Source organism: Mustela nigripes, chromosome 5, assembly GCF_022355385.1.
Source record: "Mustela nigripes isolate SB6536 chromosome 5, MUSNIG.SB6536, whole genome shotgun sequence".
NCBI classification, from domain to species: Eukaryota; Metazoa; Chordata; class Mammalia; order Carnivora; family Mustelidae; genus Mustela; species Mustela nigripes.
This window is the reverse complement of record NC_081561.1, coordinates 111,476,858-111,504,456: the sequence shown is the minus strand read 5'-3', so window position 1 is coordinate 111,504,456 and position 27,599 is coordinate 111,476,858. Positions and strand designations below refer to the sequence as shown.

Below are 27,599 nucleotides of genomic sequence, written 5' to 3'. Positions count from 1 at the left end.
AGAAAAGGTAAATTTAATTTGAGTTTTGAAGAATATGAAGAAGTTAATATTCAATGGTGGCACATAACAGAGAACAAGGCCAAAAAACCGCAAAACATTAAGGGATCCTGTTAAATTTGCATTTATGGGATTGTATGTCATGTGTCTATCTCTATGATATAATCAAAAGTATTAGTGTGAAGAAACTTCATTCCATTATTCATTCATTCACATATTCTTTTGAGGTATATTTATTAATTAGCTTAGTATGTGCAAGGACTATGATAACCATTGTATAAGCCACAAAATGGTGTGTACATTCAGGCATAGTCGTAAAGACCCAAGTTTATACATCTGAACTGTGATTCAGAAATATTAATCTGACAGTATGATATAGGATTGATATAATGAAGTAAAACCAATATTGAGGATACTAATTTTTTTTGTAGTAGTCAATAAAAGGAGAAACTGAAGAAGAAGCAGTGGAAATGGGGAGTAGTGGATGGAGGAAATACATTTGAGAGATGGATTAGAGAAACATTTTGTAAGTCTTAGCAAATTTTTATATACTCTGGAAAGGTGCGTTGATTCTAAAGTTTCAAGCCATAGAGGGTGGGAACACAAAGGTGAACCAAGCACACAATAAGGATAGTAGAAGATACTGGTTTAGGTGTAGGAGAGGATGTTAAGTATAAGTGTAGGTATGTTGAGTTTAAGGTACAGTTTTCATAAGAAAAGTTAAATTAGAAATCATCAAATTATAATAAATAATTAGTGATTAGTATGAGCATGCATAATAGAGAATTAAATAATTAAACCATGATAAAGAATGAGTTCCTCAGGACAAGAATTTGTTTTTACCTTAAAACTGAACCAAGCAAAACTTATACTAATCTATTGTTTCTGTGTATTAAACTAATAAATGCCCAATTATACAGAGTGTGAATTCATTTAGTTTATACCCCTAAGGTAAAAATCACTCTTCATTCTTACCTGGTTGAGCCCAGCAATGTTTACCAACTTCTTAATCACTGTAATAATTTATTCATGTTTAAAGAAAATGTGTTATGATTTAATCACATAAGCCACTCATTAGTTGATCTTGTTATATCTAAATTATTATTTTTAATAAAAATTACCCAAATTACAAATATTATATAATGGTGCTCTGTATATAATAAAATCATATGGTAAAAAATTAAAAACTAAAATCTGGAAAAGGAAATATAAAGAAAAATTTTATTTTAGTAACTCTAAAACAATTTATAGAAATTTAGACATTTAGACAAAACATTGTAGAATTCTACAATGCCAAAATCATTGCTCTCAGTTGACTGTCTAGTTAATGTAAACCCTAAGTGAGTGACTCTAGGTTCTTTTATATAAATCAAACTGACAGTCTGAAATGTAGTATTTCCCTGTGCACTTAACCAAGTCCAATGAGGTGAATCATTGGAAGGCACTTTACTCTCTGATTTGTGTAAATCCGTTAAAATAACACTAAGCCATATTTAGAAAAAGATGAAGAAAGTTCTAGAATTTTTCTAGGTAATAGGATTGCATAGGTCAAAGTTCAAAGTTGTCTAGAATCATAATAACTCATTTTTTACTCTATTCTCTTTAAAAGCTATTTTGGAAAAAGTAATAGATGCTTTTCTTAAAAATAGAAAATGTCCTGGCTCTAAAATACTAGGAGGAAGTTTAGCATTATTAATTTTATATATTATTCATCTATCTATTAAAACTTCTACTTGAGAAAACTTTAATTTCCTCTTTAATTCAAAGAAGACTGTGAAACATAAAAAGGGCAAAAGGTATCAGAGTAGTTTTCTTTATTTAAATATCCATAATGATAAGCAGAATATTAAAGATTTGAAAAGTATAATTAGGCCAAATGTCAAGTTCTATTTTATGTTAGAATAATGTGACTTTTGTAATGGAGTTCACCATGAGCTTCTTTGCTTTCAGAGATCTATATTTATTCTTTCTGTATTCAGGTAAAAACTTAGGTGCCTATTCCTCAGATGTGTGTTGCGGGGGTGGGCATGTTTATGTGTGTATTTTGTACCTAGTCATTAAATTAGCCACAGAAACCTTATTTTATACTCATAGAAAAGTCAACTGAGTCATTCTTTAAATAAATGTAACCAGTCTACCTAGTACCCTGCTTCCTTTGTTCATTGGAAATGACACTGTAGCATGGAATCAGAAGCAAACATATTGAAATAGTCATGATTTCTTAAACCAGAGACAAAGGATAGAAAGGGCATACTGATGAAAACTGATTTATAGGACCTAATTTTCAGAATTCTTGAATATCATATACTGGTCTGCTAAAGAAATGTTTTTAATGTTGTCAGAGGGAAAACACATGTAACTTTAGTTATAGAAGTATAATATTAAGCAAATGGAGTTATTTGGAATAGCCATCACTATCAGGGTAAGGCCCAAAAGGTTACACTATAATGAGAAAAGCTAACAAAATAGCGTAGAATAACTGGGCACAGAAACTTTTTCTAAATACTTCTGATTCTTTTAAGTACTTCTAAAAGCAAGCCAGAAAGTAAAAATGAAAATGAAATGGGTCTTATATGCTAAGGTGAATGTTACTGAAGATACCCCCCACCCCTTAAAATTGTGTGTGTAATTTTGGCAAGAGAAGAGAAAATGAGGATTGTCAAGTTCAATACGGAAACTATTCTTTTATCAGAACTGGGACATCAACAAAATTGCAATATCACATCCCAGTCTGACACCATTTCTGCCCTACTCTATTTTGCCACTTGTTACCATCCTGCGCAGTAGATCTGGGGGCAAAAAAAAAAGTAAGTGTTGGAAGCAATCAGTCAATTAATCACTTGTTGACAATTTTGGTAAAAAAACAGTTGGTGAAACTCTTTCAGGATTTCATCAGATTGCAATTGCAAATACCAAGGAAGAGCCATTTAACTGTTGATAGTGTCGGTGGAGACCTAAAAGTATCAGTTATGATAGACATATATACTCTGGGGTGAGACTGGGAGGGAACATTTACTGTGAACTTCAATCCCATGGACTAGAGGTTTTATACAGAACTGTGGATTCATTAATTTTATAAAATTACATTATGAAGGGATAACAAGGTTGTTTTTAAAAAAATATATATTTCTGGATTAGCACCAGGCACTTGGCAGGTGTTAAATTAACATATATTAAATTATTAATTAAATCAATATAATCAAAAATAATTTTTATTTGTGTAATTTAAAAGTGATTCTTAAGCTAAATCAGAAATAGTAACAAATAAGGTAGTAAGGAACACCACTTGCAGCAAGTTTCCTGGGAAGAAAGTAGGACATGATAAATTAGATATCATGTATTGATGGTAAGCAAGGTATCCCTGAACAAGCAAATGTAGAATTACAAATCAATAAATTTTTAGAGTAAGTAGAAACATATGTAAGCCGAGTTTCTCTGAACACAAGAGGCAGTGAGGTGGTTTGGAGTGAGGGAGTCAGATTTGAAGACCTAGTAGAGCAAAACTGTAACGGACAGGCCAGGCTTGACAATAGGCCTTGACTAGGCCTTAACCCATGCTGGGGGAAAAAAGGGAAGTGGATCCCACCAATATCCCCCAGAGGAAAGGATATAGAAAAGGAGTTTAAAATTTGGGAGTTGTTTTTCCAAAGACATTTTACCTTGTTAGGTCAGGACTTTATGCAAAGCACAAGGTAGAAGCTCAATAAGAAAATTCCTTGAGCTCCCTCCAACAGGACACTCAGAATTCAGGAAAGACCCAATCACAGCATGCGGCTCCTATGAGGTTAGACACAAGACCTTGTCCTCCCTGGAGAAAGGTGTATGCCTGACTTCGGATCACAAGTCAGTCTGGGAATTGACAGAGCTGTTCATGGAAGGAGCACCATGGTAGCAAGAGATGGTGCAGCAGCAGCATCACTACATTTGGGAGGCAGCAACTTGTAAGGGAGAAGAAATAATGTCTGTCAAGGAACTGGAAGCTCTAGGATTCAAGCTGAAGACCTTGGGGGACATTTAATATTCATACTAGTAAACAATAATATTAGATAAAGTATGTGTGTCCCTTTCCTCACCAGCACCCATCCCGGATGGTGGTATTCAAGCTGGTATTCTTGTGGGAAACGAACTATGCAGAATTGCAGTTTGTGTCTTGGGGAGTTGTGGATTTCAACATGACCCTGACAGATACTTGGTCAGGTTTGTCCCTTTCATTGTGTTACCTAAATCTTACTGAAATTCTATATCCACAATAATGGCTGGGGGGAAGCTTTGGCTAATGCATAGCTCTGGCTTGAGATCACAATGAGAATGAGTCTGTCCACCCTAACTGGTTGAAACAAAAGTGTATTTCTTTCATTACTTCTCCTTTCTAGCAATCTATAGATTTCAGTATTTTGGAAATAATTCTTTTTGTATTTATGTAAAACTTAGATATGAAAAACAACTTAAAAGGAAAAAAATGACATTCCAGAAGTTATTTCTACCAAGGCACTCCCACTACAGTATTTACTAATTCACAGTCTTTAATAATAACTACTTTCAAAGAGGAAAAATTAAAATACCTTTATGTTATTAAATATATACAAAAAAATAATAAAGCTGGAAAGGAATCTGAAAAACTGTCTAGTCCTTCTAACTTTGCCACATTAAAACCAGCCCCAAAAGATGGTGATTTACCACATGGTACTTGACTTCCAGAGAAAAAGTTTCCAAAGCCTCTGCAGACTCATGTGGACAATGTACAACAACCCTTTCACTTCCTCCCTTTGTACAATACTAAATATTTTATTCCATGGATTGTCCTTCCATTTCATAAAGTGTATAGAATTATAAACATATTTTTATAGTTCATAAGGTACTGCATGTCACTTATCTCACCAACCTGCTAAGAGTTCTACAAATTATCTTTTATCATCCCCATTTTATGTATGAAAGGATTAAAAAATTGAGTGATTTTCCCATGATCCCATAGATTGTAGGGGGCAGAAACATGATTCCAGTTGAGGTCATTGTATTTTAAATCTGTTGGTCTTGACTATAATAAATTTGTTCTGTTTTTCTGTGGACACAGAGAAAATTTAGATCATGACTTCATTGATCCTGGGACCCGGGATTATTTTACTTTATATCTTATTTTATTTTATTTTATTTTATGTATTGTTTTAGTCTGGGTTTGATCTCAGTACCCTAAGATCATAACCTGAGCTGACATCAAAAGTCAGACACTTAACCTACTGAGTCACTCAGGTGCCCCAAACTTAGGGTTACTTTAAATGGGACAGTAGAGCCAGAAACTTAGTCTTCCAAAACCAAGGGAACTATGGCCCATTTATTTAAAGAATAAATGCACAAAAATTAAAACTGAAATCACAAAACCACAATGGTGAAGGTCCTCCAATCCCTTGAAATAGAAACAATTTTTAAAGTCCTTGATATTGTCTATTTATTTAATGAATGCTCTCTGTCTCTATTTTCTACATATATATAAATTCAGTGACCAACCTCTTTCCAGTCCACCATGCTTCTTGTTCTAGTTGAATTGTCCAGTAGGACAATTCTTGTCCACTAGACCTAATCTGATGGCCTTTTGTGGCATTTTCTTAGGGTTCTTCTAAATTCCTGGTTTTCCTTGATAATTTATGATTGTGGGGTGCTAAAAGAGATAAGGTTCAAATAAAATCAGAGCTGTATCAGTACTACGTGTATGGCTTATTTTCAGGGTATCATCAGGTCAAAGCTTTTGTTGGTTCAATTGACCACTAAGACCTGTACTGTTTATACCATTCATGTCATTTGAATGAACAGCAAAAATTTATTAGTTATTTTGAATTCAAACTATTCAACTTGAAGATAATGTCACTAATATCAATGTAGATATATAATAAATTCATACAAACATATGCACCAGCTTACCCATAGGAAACACTAGGCTGAATGTCAGAGAAAAGCTAAAAATTACCCATCAGAAGGCAACAGAAGCACAGACTGAATGGTAGGAAGTGGGTATGGGGGTTTATTTGGTGGGAATAAATGATAGATCTTATATATAGCAATCACTCAGCGCTCAGCCTTATGGAGCAATTTAAAAGGAGAGCTTGTCTGGTGGCTCTGCTGACTTGATTCAGCGTGAACTATGGTAGCAGGAGTCAGAGCGAGAACTTCAAACCCAATCAAATACCCAGTAGCTTTCACTGTATCTAAAGTAAGTCCAAGATAAGATAGTTTTACTGGGACACAGGATAACTTTCAGATCAATTTCTTTCCTCTTTAAGATCCGTACCTCCACAAGATTAGCATAAATGGCACAATGCAGTTTTCTTCATCAGAATGAGATGTTCCTAATAATATATTTCCAATTTAACAGTAAACTTCCAATTTAGCTACAATATGAAGCTTATAATTAAAAGCAACTTCTGATACTCTTACACTATTCAACTGTCCTTATAAGTACAAGTTAATTATAATAATGTGAATTGAAAGTGAAAGATAATCTAATCAACAGATTTTAAGTGATGAGTTAATCGCAAATTCCCAGAAATCCCCTGCACACACCAATTATGATAATGCCACCTAAGTACAAAATACATATATACTAATATGTCTATATTGTTTTTAAATATTTGCTTTATAATTACAGTAATGACCTAGGAGTGAGATATTGCCTGAGGGTTAATGACTAGCACGGGACCTACATTTAGCATTAACCCCAAATAAATTCCCTGTACTTCCATAATTATTTCAAAAACTTCACTAACATATATAGATTATAAATAAAACCTTTAACTGGTCAATGTCTGGTTTTCTCTTGAATATTGCCAACTGTATTAATTATCTGAAAGAATTGCCAAAGACAAATTATGAAACTTTGTGAATAAAATGTTTTGCAAAGATGAGAAATACTGGAGGCATCTTGTAACTGTTCTCCCAAAACTTGAATATAAACCTGAATATAACAATAGTCAAGGCAAAATGGTAAAATAGACAAACACTTGAGACAAACAATTGAGAAGCAAATTAGTAAACTAGAAAAAAGTTCTCTGGAAATCACTCAGAATAAAGCACCATAAATATAAGACAGATATAAGATAGAAGAATGAGAAAATAGAGTTCTAAGAGGATGTATGGAAGAATAGAGAAAAAAAGAATAGAGAAAAACGGTATTTGATAAGAAATTGCTGAGAACTTTCTAGGAGTAATCATTGAAAAGAAAGGTAAGAAATTACAGAAGCAAATGGAGTCCTGAGAGGGTAAATAGAAACAAATCTATACTCAAATACTTGTTTTGAAGTTGGAGAACACCAAAGTCAAGGGGAAAAAAAGAAAAATCGTGGGTCACTAAAGAATGTCCCATTGACTCCACAGGCATGGCAATTGGAATAATGGCATAATTTTCAGCAGCAATAATAGCAAAGGACAATGAAAAATACCTTCAGTGTTTTGAAACATTAAAGATCAACCAGACAAAACATTAATTAACAATAATTGTAATATATTCATTTTCAAACAAAAAATTGGCATTTTACTAGTCTTGCACCCTCTCTGAAAGAATTGTTAAGGAAAACTAAAAACCAGAAAAAAGAGATGGTATAGAGTAAATAGATAAGCATTGCTTAGTAAAACCAGTCACCAAATTAAAATATAATAACAATAATAATAATAATTTATAGTTATAAAATGTATATTATGGTAAGAAATACTTACCTCAAGATCTTCCCTCCAAAATTTTGAAGTACACAGATTTTATTAACTATGGGCACGATGTTGTACTGCAAATCTCTAGAATTTATCTATCTTGTACAGCTGAAACTTAACACACCTTGAATAATAACTCCCTCTTGTTCCCTTCCCCCAGGTCTGGCAAACACCATTTTACTCGTTTTTTTATGAGTTTGACTAATTTATAGATTTCACGTAAGTGGTATCATGCAGTATTTGTCCTACAGTGACTTGCTTATTTCACTTAGCATAATATCACCCAGGTTTTTGTTTGTTTGTTTTTTTAAGATTTTATTTATTTATTTATTGGACAGGCAGAGAGAGATCACAGTAGGCAGAGAGGCAGGCAGAGAGAGAGAGGAGGAAGCAGTCTCCCCGCAAGCAGAGAGCCCGATGAGGGGCTCGATCCTAGGACCCAGGGATCATGACCTGAGCCGAAGGCAGAGGCTTAATTAGCTGAGCCACCCAGGCACCCCTATCACCCAGGTTTGCCCATGTGTCACATATTACATGATTTTCCTTTATTTTAAGGCTGAATGATAGTTTGTTGTATGTATATAACACATTTTCTTTATCCATTCATCTGCAATAAACATTTCCATTGCTTCCATGTCTTGACTATCGTAAATAGTGCTGCAATGAACATGGGGAGCAAATATCCTTGCAAGACTTGAGTTTCAATTTGGGACAAGCGGTATACACCAGAAATGGGATTTCTGGATCATAAGGATGCTTTATTTTTTATTTTTTTAAGGAATCTACATACAGTTTTCAATAGAATTTGCACCATTTTATAATTCCAACAATGCACAAGGGTTCTAATTCCCCTGTATCTCCACCAACACTAACCTTTTTTTTTTTTTTTTTGATACAGCTATATTAAAAGTGTGATGTGACATTTCATTGTGTTGTTGATTTACATTTCCCTTTGGAGAAATATCTATTCAAGTTCTTTGCCCACTTTTTAACTGAGTTTTTCATTTTTACTTTTTACTGTTGAAATTTAAAATTTCTTTATATATTTCAGAAATTAATCCCTTTTCAGATACATGGTTTGCAAATATTTTCTCCCATTCCTTACATTGCATATTCACCTTGTTCATTGTTTTCTTTGCTTTTCAGTTTGATGTAGGAGTTTCAAAAATAAGATAGAAGTAAAATTCTACTGGAAACGGAGGGTGGATAGTGGATTTTGGAAGTGAGATATATTCTACCTCTCTTATGAAGCTCATACATGAAAGAAATATAGCCACTAAAGGGATAAAATTGAAAGACAAAACTTTCAAACCAGTAAAGGAGAAAATGAATAATAAAAATATAATTATTCATACCAACAGATACTAGAAAACAGTAAATGGAGAAAGAAAAAGTATAATAATCAATAAACAGATTATTATTAAAGGTGACAGAAAGAAGTAAAATATCATAAAAATCATAATACATTAATACAGTAAGTGACAAAAGGAGATGCTTATGGAACATGCTCGTGAAGTCAGAAATCAAGGGCAGATGATGCTTTGGTCCATGCTACTTAAAATGAGCCACTTCACTGATGGTCAGCATATTAGGGAATCAATCATGGCTCCAAATTGGAACTCATTTAGTAACGGCTGAGATTTTCTTAAAGGAGGAGTCCCTATTGAAGGAAGTTCTTCAAGTCTGGGTTGGACAAATTCTCAGGAGTAGATATAGGTTTCATGTGTTGATCTTAAAGTGTTCTTTTCAATGCTAAGTTCCTATCATGACAAGGTTTTTCACGGGTATAAAGCCAAAAGCTTTTGAACATGGAATATTTTTCTCAGTTTGAAGCAGCATCAAGAAAGTACTTTGAGGGTTTGTTTTACTCATTACTCATCATGGTGTCCCAAGGCCTTAACAGTGTCTTGATACTTAACACAACCTCAATAAATAGTACTTGAATTGAAATGAAGACTGGCAGATTTAATAAAGTCTTAGGAAAATAATAAAAAGGTAAAAAGGATAAAAAAATATAGTCTATGATAGTAGCAATAGGAACAAAGTTATTAAACTTTGTAAAATCTCGTACAGTGGGAAATATGTGCATACAGAAAGTCATGAATATTTTTTCAAAATGTATCAGAAAGAGCAATTTTTATCTGATGCATTTGGGTATAACCAACTATGATAGGACATGATTCTTAAAACTGAAGGTATTGTGTCCAGCAATTATTAACTTTTTTCAAAGAAAGAATTATTAAAATTGATATTTCCCCATCTCAAGGGAATTTGCAAGGAAGCACATATTTTATAACCAAACTATACTCAGATTAACAAACTTTTTGAGTTTTCTACCCAGACAGTGGACTGGAGACTTTTGTTTTATTTTTCTACCTGGAAGGGACCAAATAACTTTCATTAAAGGGAATACACTGTAACTATATTAATTGAAATAAACATCCTTCCTGGCAGGATTTGGGTATATGATATGGGGTTTTCCCACGTGTATTTTGCAAAATCCTTTTCTAAACTATAAATCATTTTTGTTTTACTGAAATAAAATAGAACAATATTTACCAGAAATGACTTTATTTCACCCAGCTCACAGCACTAGATGAGTTGCATTTTGACTTTTCATCAGATTTGAATTAATTGCCATTTCTTTTAATTTGTGGAGGACACCATTTAATTTGTAGAACCCTCACAACCCTACACTCCTCCCTTCTCAGTAGAGATGGGAAAGAGGATGGTTCTGTGTGTCAGTTCCTGTGAAAGTACAATGATTGGTACTTACCTATCGCATAGGAAACGTCAAAGCAATATAGACTTAATTTCAGTTTCAAGCTGCTAAAACTCTACTGGGATCATTTAAAGCCTAATCCGATCTTTCCAATCTGAGGTGCATCAGTTCTAACAAATTTTAAAATGTTTATTTATAAAGTATGCTTCCCACAGAAAGTATTTAAGACCACTTCTCAGGTCTGCCTGTACTAGTGTTTCACAAGCATGCCTGATCAATCTAGTCAGCTGGAGATCTTGCAAAAATTCAGATTTGTGGACACATCCCAGGAGATGAAGATGTGGCGATCTGGGGGAGACTCAGGAATCTGTGCTTTTAAGTCTCCCCAATTGACTTTTAAAATCAGACAAGGTTTAGAAACACTGATTCACTACCTGTCACTCCTTCAGCACTTTCTCTGTGCACCATATGGTATTCTGCGCCCTTAAAGGAGCTTAACGCACTCTGAAACATGAGCTCATACCCTCCTACCACCAAGAGAAGCCCCAGAGCCCTGTGACCCTGCCCAGAAGTTCAAAGAGATCAATCGCAGGATTTGTTTTGGCTTCTTTTAGCCAAAATTTATCCAATAATGGTATTGAAAACATCTGCTTTTTTTTGAGGCAAAATGGATGTAATAAAATAAGTTCTTCATTGCAGATGAACCACCATGTGGAGACATGAGAAAGGAAACTTATAACCTGTAAGGAACAACTATTACAGCCTCAGTAATCACTCTTGTGTTTCAAGTTGGCCAGCTCAGGAAGAGCACTGCAGTCCCGAGCCTGCTGGTAAGGACTTGCCTCGAGAAGTCAGGTCACTTTTGCCTGGTTTTAATATCACTTTTGGATTAATATCTCTGCTTGCTCAATAATGCAACTTACTGCCCTATATTGTCTTGTCGTATAGTACCCCCTCACTAAGTGCTTTTTGAAAGAAAGAGGGGAATGAACAAATGGGTGCTCTAGAAAAACAAAACTGGTAGTTTGCATTAAACATGTTTTAAAAATTTCCCCATAAGGGGGCACCTCTGTGGCTCAGTCAGTTGAGCATCCAACTCTTGATCTTGGCTCAGATCATAAATAAATAAATCTTTTTTTTTTTTAATACTCCAGTTGGTCTTTATTTTGTTTTGTTTCATTTTAAGATTTTATTCATTTATTTAACAGAGAGAGAAATCACAAGTAGGCAGAGAGGTAGGCAGAGAGAGAGAGAGAAGCAGGATCCCCACTGAGCAGAGAGCCTGATGCGGGACTCAATCCCAGGACCCTGAGATCATGACCAAATCTGAAGGCAGAAGCTTAACCAACGGAGCCACCCAAGCACCCCCTCCCTGTTGGTTTTAATTAAGCTCTTGCTGAGTTATGAACTCAAAGAGATTTTTATAAGAAGAAAAAATATTTTAAAGCCTTCCTACAGGTTTTTCATACTCTTAATGGATAAAATCAGAGTTCTGAAGATGATAATGCACATACTCAAATGATGGCTTATGAAATCAGCCTGCATCTACCTGAGATGAAAAGAAGATTGTAAGATAAAAATAATGGCCTGTGCTCTTATTATGAAGAGCAGAGATGTTAGCCCTTTTAGCAAAAGAAAAAAAAAAAAAGAAAGAAAGAAAAATACAGAATTTTTCTTATGAGAGAATTGTTTTTATGGTAGGGAAGTATTTATTGAGCATGTGTCTCTCTTCAGAGATCAGTCTATAAGGTCTGCCATTGCAGGTTTATAAACCTTACTCTCTTTCCCTTTAAAATATAGGTTCTTTTCAAGAAAGTCTCTTATTTACTCCAGAAAAAAAAAAAAAATCAATACAATTATAGAGAAAAAGAGTCATTCTTATTTTCATGTGGTTTTCAAAGCTACAGATGTTGCAACTAAACTAAATACATTATATACCATATTTCAAGATAGAAATCATGATAACCAAAATGGTACATTTGTAAGCTTGAATTTAGAAAATCGGTAATGTAGAAATATAATTAGTCTTTTGGCTGGTATCTTACCAGTAATAATTAATATAGAATGGCTCATCTACAGTGGCATTTCTTTTTTCTGCCAAATACAAGAATTTTTCAAAATGCTTAGTAGGAATTCAGCAAACCACATTATTCTGTCTTTATATACAAAATTGATGTTTCAACATTAAAATTCCATGTATAGGTTTGCTAATTTTTCCTCAAGAATATCATAATGAAACTGACAAACTACCATTGTTATGTCAATCACTGTGTGACATCCATTCCATGACAAAAATGCACTGTAAAAAATACCTAGAACAAACTAAACGTGATCATAGCTGCTCAGTCCCAACATACTAGAATTAGGTGATGTATTTTGAAGCTAGAAAAAAATTCAGAGGCATACAATTTAATAATCAGAAGAGATGTAGGAACAGTTTAAAAACAATTAAGACAGGGATGCCTGGGTGGCTCAGTGGGTTAAAGCCTCTGCCTTCAGCTTAAGTCATGATCCTAGGGTTCTGGGATTGAGCCCTGCATCAGGCTCTCTGCTGGGCAGGGAGCCTGCTTCCCCCTCTCTCTCTGCCTGCCTTTCTGCCTACTTGTGATCTTTCTCTCTCTGTCAAATAAATAAATAAAACCTTTAAAAATTAAAAAAAAAATAATTAAGACAAAACAGTATTTTTTGCTAAATGAGTTAAATATCTCAAGTTTTCAGGAGGTGAGTGGCATAATTGAGAAATAGGAGGAGATTTTAAAAAATCAAGTGGGCATTGACAGGTCCTTCGCAGACTTTCTCTGCCACTGACACACTGGATAGACTGAAGGACTGGCCTGACAAGATTCTCTTCATCTTGTTCCTGCTCATTTAATCTATCCTCAAGCAGCAAAAAATGGATGCAAGCCTTGCCAATTAACATTAAGCAGTTAGCACCTCACATTCATTTTAACCAAATATGCAGGGGAATAGTGAAGAGTTTAGAATCAAGTTTGGGGATTACGTGAAAATACTGGTACATGAAAACCAGGTACAGATTGTATTTGTTTCCTTTCTTTTTTCTTTTTCTTTTTTTCTTTTTAGTGGGTTAACTTGCTGGAGGTAGGTCTGCTCAGGCTAGGGCAGAAAACAAATGACTCACAGAAGTGTTCTCAGAAAGTACAGAGGTTTCCTCAAGCTCTGAGCTAACATCTCACACTGAAAGAAAAAGATAGGGAATTGCCTGGTCACTTGGGTGCCTTTTCCCTGCGCTTGTCTGAGGGCATGTTTTCCTTTGATAATAGACTCTCCTAAATAAAGTCATTGAAATGGTGGGACAGGGAATACTGTGGCTCTACCAGTTTTGAGAGGCTTTGAAATTCAATGTGATATCCTTTATGTTGGAGAGTGGCCCAAGATCAAGGGCAATCAATCCTGATGCTTTCAAATTTATAGATACTGTGGCTGGAGGGACTGCGAAAGATTTATCCTTCTGGAATATTTCATGTCTGTTCTCTCTTCCACTTCATCTCTGGGTCCACATCCTAGTGGAATAGTAGAGAGAATGTTTGCAGATGGGTATCAGCTGCTGAGTCTAATTAGCCCCTATTCAATAATACAGATTCCAAGTAAGCAAAACAGAACAAAAGGAGAAATTTCTTCACTTCTGGTCTACCAATATTTCTTTTTATTATAACCTTTGTTATTTCATCCCCTGGAGTTAGTAATATATACTTCACCTCCATCTTATTATAAAATCACACCACAGAGAATCTAGGTCATATTTGTTATTATTAATATACAGTAAAAATGCCAAGCATTTTCTGTTTGACCTTTTGCAACTCTCGCTCTGCCATCCTTCTTGCCTCTGTTCTGTCTCCTTCAGGTTGTCCCAAATGTGGGAAGTAAAAGTTTCTCTCTCCCTTGTTAAAATTAACTCTTCCTTCTTCTCTAATTCTTAACTGACCTTGGACAGTTTTTTCTTATTCAAGAGAACGAACACACACCAGTTTCAGGCCGATGTAGTCTTAGCCTTTTTTATTCACTGCTGCTGCTACTTCATCTTGTAAATTATTTCTTTCTACCTAGGAAAAGGGACTTCCTCTGACTGGACCTTTCTCTCAATGTCCCTCACTTTTTCTTCTTCTCCCCACTTCTGCCCTCTTTGCACTCATGGTTCCTTCTCTCCACCAAATTTTCTTTTAAAAATACCTTCTCATAATCTAGAGTGGGATGCTATTTATTCTCATAATTTTAAAAAATGGAAATCTGTACATTTTCAACTTCTCTTAAAATAGATATTCTAACAAGAGGCAATAAACCTAGTAAAATAAAGAAGTTTTAATATATGAAATAAAAAAAATCCTTCACTTAATAGAAGCACTTTTTTGGTAATTCATAATAATACCAAATGCATAATAACTCCCAAAATTCATCTTAAAAAAAATCGATATCTGAGTATATTACATATTATATCAGGTAATGTTACTTTGACTGATTGGCTAATTGATCTTTGGTAATATGTAATAGTAGTCATAATTATAAGAAATAATAAAAAAAATCAAACCCAGTGGAAAACAACCAACCAACTAAATAATACATCAAAAAGAGAAGTAATAATATTCATTTGTATTATCTTTGCACTTATCAATAATATATTTTGGAAGCAAATCAAAATTTTCTCATGAAGGTGAAGATCTGTCTTGGTGACTCATAACAGTCATTAATATTGGAATAAAATATAATAATAGTTAAGGATTCTTTTATTTGTTCAGTAGAAATGAGTAGAACAAAAAATACAAGTCTATATTGTTTTCTTAGTTGCTATCAATATAGTCAATTGTTAAGATTATACAGAAAGAATTATACAAAAAAGAGAAAAGGTTATATAAAAAGATTATACAAAAAGAATTTTCTTATAAATATACACTGATAAATGAATTCATAGAATGAATTAGAGCTCTAGGAGAAAGAATCTATAAGATATTATAATAAAATCACCTAAGTTCTATAAATTCTAGCTAAAGAATAAGTAGTTTGCCTTTTCTTTTTTTAAAGATTTTATTTATTTGAGAGAAAGAGAGAGGGAGAGAAAGACAGACAGCCTGAGCAGGGGGAGAGGCAGAGGAACAGAGAGAAACAGATTCTCTGCTGAGCAGGGAGCCTGAGGACCTGGGACCTGGGGCTTGATCCAGGACCCTGGGCTCATGACCTAAGCCAAAGGCAGATGCTTAACCGACTGAGCCACCCAGGTGCCCCAGAACAAGTAGTTTGCTTTTGATAAAAAGAACGAATTATTGCTTTTCTACTCACATTGACTCAGGAGAAGTAGCAGGAAAGAGAAATAGTAGGAGAAGTAGTAGGAAAGGAGAAATCATATAGCCATATAGTTTAACAGAAAAACAGAAGCTAATGGGTATCAAATTGAACTAGTTGTCCCCATAGTAATACATGGGTCTGTTTATGCTTTTATTTACATATGTATATATATATGTAATATATATTATTACATAGTAATAATGACTGGGTTGGTTTACACATCTTATAAAACTAGTGATATTTTTTTCATGTGTCGGTAATCTAGGGGGGAGTCAGAATTTCAAGTTACTGACCATCTTACCAGGAGAATTTCTAACACAGACATACATATTAGCAGAATATGACTGTCGATAGCACACAGCTTATGCTCATTTTACAAGTGTAAGATAATAATGTGAATTATAATATATATATGTATATATATGTGTATATATATATATATATATATATATATATATATATATGTCAGTTATGGGCTGCTTCTTGTGTTTTCAATAAGTGAGAGTCCTAAATAAGCTACTGTGAAAAAGGATATCTTGGAGGGCGCCTGGGTGGCTCAGTGGGTTAAGGCTCTCCCTTCAGCTCAGGTCACGATCTCAGGGTCCTGGGATCGAGCCCTGCATCGGACTCTCTGCTCAGCAGGGAGCCTGCTTCTCCCTCTCTCTCTGCCTGCCTCTCTGCATACTTGTGATCTCTCTCTATGTTGAATAAATAAAAATCTTTAAAAAAAACAAGGGATATTTTGGAGTCATGATGAGGTTAGGAGAAATCTATATAGAATGGCAGAATTTAGGAAATTTTGCTGACTTAATGAATAAGTAGGAACAATAGTACATACCCAGTATCTTCTGTCATATAGGAATGACTAAATTCCTGAACGAATTTGTCTGGCCTTGACCAATGGAAAATGCAAATAAAATTGGAATTTGATTCCAGAATACCATTTCAATCCCCAACACTTTTTCTGCCATTTAGAGGCAAATTGTATAACTTACAAAGTCTCAGTTTCTCAATTCTTCAAATGGACAAGGTAACATTTGCAACCTATCAAAAGAGCTTAGAAAGGTTTAATGAGGTGACATATCTAAAATGTTATCTAGGGAAAAGAAATGTGATATATATATATATATATATATATATATATATATATATATATTTTATCTCTGCAGATAATGCCTCAGCTTGACTGGAGGGGGAAAAAAAAACCACAAGATATCATTGTATTATGATAAAGCAATGAACTACCACCTGCAGGAAATTGGCTTCATGAAAAGCAATGACAAAGAGCACATCAGGATTACATGAAATCAATCAGAGACAGGCAGGAAGAACACAAGCCAGATGAAGTGGAGTCTTTTATGGCAGGCAGGAGAATATATCAAAGCCAACCTTGCTAATTTCAAAAAGCCCACTCCCTTCTCTAGAGGTGAGAACATTACTTCAGACAGCATGCTGGCTCTGCTGGACTTCTGTGAAGATGCTATAACTCCATTTGTAGGTTTCTTAAAGAATGATTTAGGAATGAAAAGGGCCAGCAAACCTGAGCACTGTTAATTTAGTTCACCAGTAGGAGAGGATTGAGTGCACAGTTTTCCACATTTATTTCTCCATCAGGAACTTGTTATTTGCACCAGCTGGACCCTCATTTGTGTATTTTAATTCTGAGCTACTCGTCATTTAAATGCTGCTTTGCAAATAAAATGCTAAGTAATTTTTTTTTTCCTTAAAGAGAGATATTTTTGCAAAGTGAAACAAAATCAAACAAGCCAGTTAAAAGTAGATGCTGTTTATCCTTGAATGGCAAAATGAAAGTTAGGAGGAGGAACGATGGTCAAAATGATGGGTGTGATGGATCACAGATCATGGAGAGAGCTCGATGCAGGCAAATATTTTTCAAAGGAAGAGCAGATGCTGCAAAAAGATGTGTGTAAGTGCTAGAAATTCATGGGTAAGCTGTACAGAATTCAAGAACTCCAAGCTGTCTGAGAATAAGTGGAAAGAGCATCCTGAGAAGCCTCATGGTGCTTGCTCAATGTTCATGGGCCATGGACAATAGCATGGGGAATAGGCACATATAAATAGTTGTATGTATGTATAAGACTCGATATAATTGGAAGTCCCATAGACATAAGGATCACTTCTCAGCTTTAAGTGGTTGTAATCTATAATGTTGGTAAAGAAGCTAAAACTGCCTACTAGAGAGATGATATTTTTCACCCAAGAATGACCAAATCTACTCCTTGAATGTACACCAGAGAGAGAATAAATGAACTAAATACATTAATTGCATTTTATTGGTGACTTCTGTTTGAACCCTGGCTAGTAATAAATGTACTTTGAGTTAATGGGAAAATTAATGGAAAGTTTAAGGTAAAGATCATTTTAATTAATTCACTTAGCTATAAAAGTTGGACCTAGCGGTGTATGGGTGGCTCAGGTCCTGATCTGAGGGTCTTGGGATGAAACACCAAGTCAGGCTCCCTGTTCAGTGGAGTGTCTGCTTCTCCCTCTTCCTTTGCTCCTCCCCACTGCTCATACACATCCTCTCTATCAAATAAATAAAATACTTTAAAAAAAAATTGGACCTAAACATTTTGTGTTCTCAACAGCCCCATTTCTGAAACTGAATAAACTGAAAATAAAATGTATTTGTAAAGCTAGAGTTACTGATTTCTAGGAATATCCAAAGCATGAGTTTCTCAGTGTTCTCTTTTTGCATTACATTGATTAGAACTATTTTTTTTTTCAGAAAAGATGTCCATAACAGACTATAAAACAAAATTACTTCATGTTTTCTATCACCTTACTTTATTTAGACACTTGATTCAAAAGAGAGCTAGAATATAACTTACAAACCATCTTTTCTATTGTTTTCAATCTAAGTTCCAAGTGGTCGATGAGCTGGGCTAAGATAGATACTCTTGCTTCAAATAATAGTCTTTTCCAAATATGCAAAGGAAAAAAATAAATAAGTGGTTTTGATTTTGTCTTTTCACCCATATTTATTTTCTTAAACACTCAATACTTGCTATCATGTGCCTTTTAGTAATACTGGTAAACAACAAATGAACAAGCAGCAAAATATAATAGTACAACTCTACCAAAATGAGTATGTATTTCAATATTGTGATGACTTGCTTGAAGATTTGCTTGCTTGTGGCAGTTACTTAAACTTCCTGACCTATAATAGAGTCATGTTGTCTACTGAAAAAAATAAATAAATAAATAAATTGAGCTCCTATTTAGTGGTGTTAAATTTAATATATTTCCAAAGCATAAATTTCCTTAGGCAACAACATGGTTTTCAAGTGTCCTAGCACTCAGATGCATATAAAGGCCTTGGATATGGTCTAATGATGAGTTCTATTTATGTCACAGAGGTAGTAAATAGCAAAAAAGTACTAAAATCCTGATCCTCTGATTTGAGTTCAGAATTTTTCTATGCGTTTAGTTATTTGAGTGCCCAGAATTTCATTTTCCTGAGGAAAGGGAACAGCAGGATTTCAGAACAAAGTATGTGTGATGGGCAAGACCACACGCATACTTCATTGCTTTGTTGTGCATAGCAGATATTGAGTTTTTACAGATGAAAATTTGTGGCAATGCTGTGTCAAGAAAGTCCCTCAGTGACATTTTTCTAATAGCATTTGCTGACTTTGTGTCTCTGTGTCACATTTTGGTAATTCTTGCAATATATCTAACTTTGTCATTATTATTGGTTTATTATGGTGATCTGTGATCATGGTCCTTGATGTTACTATTTTAAGTGTTTTGGGGTGCTATAAACAACACCCAAGTAAGACAGTGAAATTAATCAATAAGTGCTGTGTGTGTTCTGACTGTTCCACAGACCAGCCACTCTTCCCATATCTCTCCTTCTCCTCAGGCCTCCCTGTTCCCTGAGACACAAAAATATTGAAATTAGGCTAATTAATAATCCTATGATGAGTGTAAGAGCTCCAGTGAAAGGAAGACAGTTTCCTGTCTTTCACTTTAAATTAAAAGCTGGAAATAATTAAGCTTAGAGAGGCCCGCATGTCAAAAAGTAAGACAGGCCCAAAGCTAGTCCTCTTGCACCACTTAGCCAAGTTGTGAAGGTAGAAGAAAAGTTCTTGAAGGAAATTAAAAGTGCTAGTCCAGTGAATACATGAATGATAAGAAAGCTAAACAGCCTTAGTGCTGATATGGAGAAAGTTTTAGTGGTCTGAGTAGAAGATCAAACCAGTCACAACCTTCCCTTCAGCCAAAACCTAACTGAGAGAAAAGCACTAACTCTCTTCAGTTCTGTGAAGACTGAGAGAGGGAAGGAAGCTGCAGAAGAAATGTCTGAGGCTGGCAGAGACTGGTTCATGAGACCAGAGGAAAGAAACCATCCCCATATCATAAGCGTGCAAGGTGAAGCAGCACTTGCTGATGTAGAAGCTGCTGTAAATTATTCAGAAAATCTAGCTCAGATAACCAGTGAAGGTGGCTGTGCTAAACAACAGATTTTCAGTGTAGACAAAACAGCCTTCCATTGGAAGGAGATGCCATCTAGAATTTTCGTAGCTGAAGAGGAGGAGTCAATGCCTGGCTTCAAAGCTTCAAAGGACAGGCTGACTCTTTTGTTTGGGAAGAATGCAGCTGGTGACTTTAAGTTGAAGCCAATGCTCACTTGCCACTCTGAAAATCCTAGGGCTTTTAAGAATGATGTGAAATCTATTCTTCCCATGCTCTCTAAATGGAATGATAAACCTGGATGACAGCACATCTGTTTACAACATGGTTTTCCGAATATGTTAAGCCCACTGTGGAGACTTACTGCTCAGAAAAAAGATTCCTTTAAAATATTACTGCTCATTGACAATGCACCTGATCACCCAAGAGCTTTGATGGAAATGTACAATGAGATTCATGTTGCTTTCATGCCTGCTAACACAAAATCTATTCTGTAGCCCATGGATCAAAGAGTAATTTCAACTTTCAAGTCTTATTATTTAAGAAATCCATTTCATAAGGCTATAGCTGTCATACATAATGATTCCTCTGATGAATCTGAGCAAAGTAAATTGAAAACCTTCTGGAAAGGATTCACCATTCTAGATCCATTAAGAACATTTCTGATTCATAGGGAAAGGTCAAAATATCAACATGAACAGGAGTTTGAAGAAGCGGATTCTAACTCTAATGGAGGACTTTGCGATGTCCAAGACTTCAGTGGAGGAAGTAACTGCATATGTGGTAGAAACAGCAAAAGAAATTGAATCAGAAGCCTGGGCACGTGATGGAATTATTACCATGTCATGATCAAACCTGAACATATGAGAAGTGGCTTCTTACAAACAAAGAGGTTGGTTCCCTGAGATGGAATCTGTGCCTGGTGAAGATGCTGTGAAGATTGTTGAAATGAGAACATAGATGTAGAATATTACATGACTTTAGTTGATAGAGCAGTGGCAGGGTTTGAGAAGACGGACTTCAATTTTGAAAGAGGTTCTACCATGGGTAAAATGCTATCAAATAGTATCAGTGCTACAGTGAAATTGTTCATGAAAGGAGAGGGCAATCAATGCAGCAAATGTGATCATTGTCTTGTTTTAGAAATTGCCACAGCCTGGCCAACATTCAGCAGCTCTCATGCTGATCACTCAGCCATCAACAGGGAGGCAAGACCCTCCACCAGCAAAAAGACTGACTCACTGAAAACTTAGATTGAAGTTAGCATTTTTTTAGCAATATTTTTAAATTGAGGTATATACGTTGTTTTTTTAGACATAATGCTGTTGCACATTTAGTAGGCTACGGTATACTGTAAACTTAACTTTTATATGCACTGGGTAACCTAAAAAATTATTTGAGACACTTTGTTGTGATAGTCGCTTTTTGTTCCAAACCCACAATATCTCTGAGGTTATGCCTGTAGATCAAACATTACTTGGTTGCTTCTATGAGAGGTTTTTTGGATGAGACTAGCATTTAAATTGGTAGACTGAGTAAACCATATTACCTTCCATAATGGGGCTGAACTGTATCTATCAGTTTAAGGCCTGAATAGAACAAAAAGCCTGACCTTTCCCTGAGTAAGGATTATTCTTGCCTGATGGCCTTCAAACTGAGACATTAGCTTCTGTGTGTCTGCAAACTCAAATTGAAAGATCGGCTCTTCTTGGTTCTCTTCTTGGTTCTTCTGGCTTTTGAACTAAAACTATGCCATTGATGTTCCTGGATAGCTAACCTCCTAAGTCACTGGCAGATCTTAGACTTACAGCCTCAATAACCACATAGCTTATATATATATATATATATATATATATATATATTATATATATATATATATATATATATTTAAAATATATGTATATATATAAACAATAAAAGGAAAAACGGTATATGGTATACACATTTTTCTTCTCATTGGTTAAGGTACTCCAGAGAAACATAACCAATATGATATTTTTATGTATAAATATTCTGAACATTAAAATATGTTTTGACTTAATTTTTCATTTTTTCCACAAAACATAAGTTATAGTATACAATTTGAGTATCTATGTTTATATGTTTATTTTATAAATGTACATCTGTCAACATTATTAGCAGTGATCTGGCCTAAGACCAAAAAAAAAAGTTCCCATTTTGTTTTGTTATCGTTTTGTTATCACAGTAAGGAGCCTATTTTTGGTAGGATGGATTCGCTATTTTTTCCCCTTGCCGTAAGATCTAAATGATTATTTTTATAGATAATAAAATTTCTCCATGTCCATTAAGTTGCATATACCACCACATCATCCCTTCCCAAACACTTAATTTTGAGTTCCTGATTAACTCAGTTTTTTTTGTTAAATTCTAATTCCAGAAGTATTGTTGTTAGGTGCATTCAAATATTTCTGAAGGAGTAGCTATGAAAATAACAAATAAATATTTTATCTTTTTTAAAATGAAGTTTTCAACAGTTCAAAAATGGTCAGTGATTTCTGAGGGCCTTCCCACTAATCATATATACCTTCAATAATGGAGGCTTGTGAGGAACATCTTGGGTTGCCTGAATGGTTTCTGTCCACATAATCTGTCTTCTCAGAAAAAACACAGCGGTAAGAGTCTGAAAAACAGGGCACCCCGGTGGCTCAGTTGCTTAAGCATCTGCCTTCGGTTCAGATCATGATCCCAGGGTTCTGAGACCAAGTCCCAAATCGGGCTCCCTGCTCCGCAGAGAATCTGCTCAAAGGGAATCTGTTCCTTCCTCTCCCCCACCAACCCAACTCATACTTGTTCACACTCTCATTCTTTCTTGCAAAAATAGATACAATCTTTTTAAAAAAGAGTTTGGAAAACACAACTGGGAAGTCACAAAAAAGTAATAGCAGGTACACGAAACATGAAGAATGGAGAGTAGAGACAACAGAGTTCAACAGATTGCATGTATCAACTAACAGAACATTGAAGGGTTGAGAAGGCTATTCAGGAAATATATAAACTTTATTAAATGTTAATCAAAGTGTTATTATATGTATGCTTCCTGAAATAAGGGATCAGTATTGCATAATACTTAAGAACATTACCTCTGGATCATTTCTGGTGATTAATTTTATGTGTGAATTTGACTAGGCCACGGAGTGCTCAGATATTCAGCCAAACGTAATATGTTTTGTGTGATTCTGTGAGAATATTTTGGGGTAATATTAACACGTAAATCCATGGACTTCGAGTAAAGCTGATTGTTCTTCATGCTGTGTGGGTGGACCATATCCAATAAGTTGAAGGTCTGAATAGAACAAAATAATTGCGCTCCCTGAGCAAGAGGTTTCTCCAGCAATTTCCCTTCAAATTTTCCCTGCAACATCAGCTCTTCATGCTTCTTCAACAGACTGCCTTCAGATTTGAATGAATACCCTGTCTTTCCTAGATCACCAGCTTTGGATCACCAGTTTTGTACTGGGACTGCAGTATTAGCTTTCTCTGGTCTCCAGCCTGCTGGCTCACCCTGCATATTTTGACTTGCCAGCCTCCATAATCACATGAGCCAATTATTTATAATAAATCCACAGCTAACACAACTTTTAATGCTTACAGATTGAATACCTTATCCATAAGATCAAAACAAAGATATCCACTCTTAGCACTTCTATTCAAAATTGTACTGGGGGTTCTACCCAGTTCAATAAGGAAAGAAAGATATAAAGGCATCCAGATTAGAAAAAAGAAGAAGAAGAAGAGGAAGTAAAATTGTTTTAATTTGCAGCTATTACGTTTGTCTATGTAGACAATGAGATGAAAGCTACAAAAAACTACACACTAATTTGTAAGTTTAGTAAGGTTGCAACTACATGATTACTATATAATAATCAGTGGTTGACAATCAGAAATTTAAATTTGAACTGTCATCCATAATAATATCAAAATATATGAAGTAAGATAAATCTAACATAAAAAACCTTTACACTTTAAACAACAAAACATTGTTGAAAGAAATTAGAGAACAATATAAATGAAAGTTAAGCCATGCTTATGGTTCAGAACACTCAATATTGTAAAGACATTAATTTTTCCTGATTTACTTTATAGATTTCATACAATAAAATCAAACACCCAGGTGGATTTTTTTTGTATATTGTGTGACAAATATTGTAAAATCTATGAAAAATGCAAAAGGTCCTGGAATAGCCAAAACACCTTTGAAAGAGAACAAACTTGGAAGAATAACATTAGTTGATTTAAACATTTACTATAAAATGATAGTAATCAAAACAATGTGACATCAATCTAAAGACAAGTAGATACATGCAAATGAGGATCCAGAAATTCATACATGAACAACTAATTTTCTACAGAAACACAAAGGAAATCAAGTTGAGAAAGAATACTCTTTTCAACAAATGGTGCTGAAAGAATTAGATATTCACTCTGCCACAGATAAAAACTGGCTCAAAATGTATCTTAGAGCTAAATGTAAAACCTGAAACTATAAAAATTTAAAATAAAAGCATATGAGAAAACCTTAAGACCTTGGCTTAAATGAAGACTTCTTACACATGACACCAAAGAACAATCTATAAAAGATTTAATTGATAAATTGGCTTTATTGAAATGAAAAATGTCTATTCTTTGAAATAGACTGCTAATAAAATGAAAATCAAAACTATAGTGATTGAGAGAGAGTATTTGAAAATCATAGATCTGAGTTTAGATACCAGAATCTATGAAGAATTGTCAAAACTCAGTATTACAAAAGCATACAAACAAACGAACAAACAAAAAATGGCAAGGATTTGGGCACTTCACCAAAGAAGATATACTATTGACAAAAAGCCTGTGAAACAAATGTACAACATTATTATTAAATGCTCATAAAACCACAAAGAAATCCTAGGACATATCTATTAGATTAGCTAAAAGTAAGAAGACTACCGTATCTAATGTTAATAAAGGAACTGGAACTCTCATATAATGCTGGTGGGGAGAGTAAAATGGCACCACCGCTTTTGTAAACAGTTTAACAGATTCCTAGAATGTTAAGCATGTACCTATCATATGATCCAGCCATTCATTCCTAGATATTTGCTTAAAAGAAATAAAATCATGTGTTCATAAAAGGACTTGTACACAAATATATATAGCAGTGTTATTTACAGTAGCAAAAAAACTGGAATCTCCAAAATACCATCAACAAACCAATAGGTGAACAAATGCTGAACCAGCCATATAACACGATACTAGTGACAAATATAAAGAAATGAACTATCAATACATACAACATCATGGAATAATCTCAGAATACTTGTGCTAAATAAAAGAAGCAAGACAAAAGGGGCATACTATCAGGATGCACTTAGTTAGAGCTCTAGAAAATGAAAGCAGATGTAACAGTAATAAGCAAATGAGATTATCGGAGCCCAAGGGTGAGGCAGGGGTTAATGAGGGGTAGAGTAAGGGATGACAATCAGACATTTGGAAACTTTTGGGAGTGGTGAATACTTGCCTTATCTTGATTGTGTTGTTATCTTCCCAGGGACCTTCATATGTCAAAATTTATCAAATTGTACCTTATTTATTTATTTATTTGATGGAGAGGGAGATCATAAGTAAGCAGAGAGAAAGGCAGAGAGGGAGAGAGGGAAGTAGGCTCCCCGCTGAGCAGAGAGCCCAATGGAAGACCCTGAGACCAAGACCTGAGCCGAAAGCAGAGGCTTAATCACTGAGCCACCCAGGCACCCCTAAATTGTACCTTTTAAATATGCAGTTTATTTTATGTCAATTATACTTTAATATACGTATATATCTGTCAAAATAATAATAACAACAACGACGACGACGACTCTGGTGCCAGAGTGCTTTCATAGTTACTAGCATGATACCCAAACAAGTTATCTAATCTCTCCATGTCTGCAAAATCAGAAGCCAGTTACCTTGTGGGCAATTCACATACAGTGTTTAGAACACTGGGGCTAATATTAGAGGCCATTTCAGTACTCCCTGTCATTACCTATGTTGTATGTACTTCAAATAATTGAAATATCATACTTCCTTTAGTACATTATTCTAGGTGTTATAAGGGGAATGCAAAAGAAATTTTTATAAAAGTAGACTTATTAAAAAAAAAAACCTTCTTGAGAAAAATATCCAAAGATGTATGCTCACACATAACCACATACATTGTATTTACATAAATATAAAATGCAAAAAAGAAATTTAAAGTCCTGTAGTTCGGATATGATTTTTTAAAAGCTAAAATATAAGCTAATACATTTAAAATTATCTTTGAAACAATTTGAGTAATCAATTTTGATGCATTCTATTACAGCCTAGTCACAAAAGTAAAACAACTAGTGATAGTGTTGATTTTTTAAAAAGAAATTAATAAGGGCACCTTCGTGGCTCAGTCAGTTAAGCATCTGTCTTTAGCTCTTGTCCTGAGTCCTGGGTCCTGGGATGCAGCAGGGCAGTGAACTCCAGGCTCAGCAGGGAGTCTGCTTCTTCCTCTCTGTCCCTTCCCCCCACTTGGGCTTGAGAGCTCTTGCTCATGCTCTGTCTCAAATAAATACATAAAATCTTAAAAAAAAAAAAAAGAAAGAAAGAAAGAAAGAAATGAATGAAATAGTTCAGACTTTCAATGAAACCATTTGAATGCATATTTTCAGTTTTAGGGTTGCAGAAATAAACTCTTCTAAATTTTAATCTGAAGCAAATATAAAAATAATCTGAATAAAATCTTTTATTATGACCTAATAACAGCCAGTATTTCTAGGCCCATAAGCCAGATTTTCATTGCCAGTGTATTTAACTTGTACATTTTTTCTAAAGTGTCAATTTTCAAAGTTTTATATTGGAACTTATACATAGTTATAGTGATCATGTCATCTTTTTCCTCCTTCCTCTTCTGCATTCAGCCTTCTGTTTTCCATCCCATTTTCTCCCTTCAATCTCTCCCTTTCTCTCAGTGTCATCCCAGCGGTATCACTTCTCAGCCTAGAGCATTTTCCCCCTTTCTTGTGTAAAAGAAAAACAAGAGGGACCTGATTTGTGGAATCAGCTAAATTAATTCCATTGTGTGCCTCAGTTAGGAGACTGAAACAACTCTTTTTAAAATGTGCTTTGGAACATTCTAAATGATGGGGCAGTAATACTGTTTTCTTTCTTCATAAACATTTTGCCATTAGTTAATTCTGTTCACTTCCCTCCTGCTCAGCATTCTTAAGAGTTTTCAACAAGATGGGGAAAAAAAATCATCAGCTGTCTACTTAAGGTATAGAAACACAAAAGGGGGGGAAAAAAAACCCTCTACTTGTCAGCCTCCCTTAAGACTAAGCAACACCACTGCAATATAATCCCCACCAAAAATAGATGTCTTAGATTGACAATGGAATGTTGCTCTTTCCAGGGATTGGAGAGTGTGCAACAGTTACCTTTTGACATTCCT

General features: G+C 34.7%; 1 pseudogene; it reads left to right on the top strand.

The window, feature by feature from the left end:
• LOC132018696 (tigger transposable element-derived protein 1-like) overlaps positions 1-21,388 on the top strand; it is a 103,408-nt pseudogene extending 82,020 nt beyond the window's left edge.
• The last annotated feature ends 6,211 nt before the right edge of the window (positions 21,389-27,599 follow it).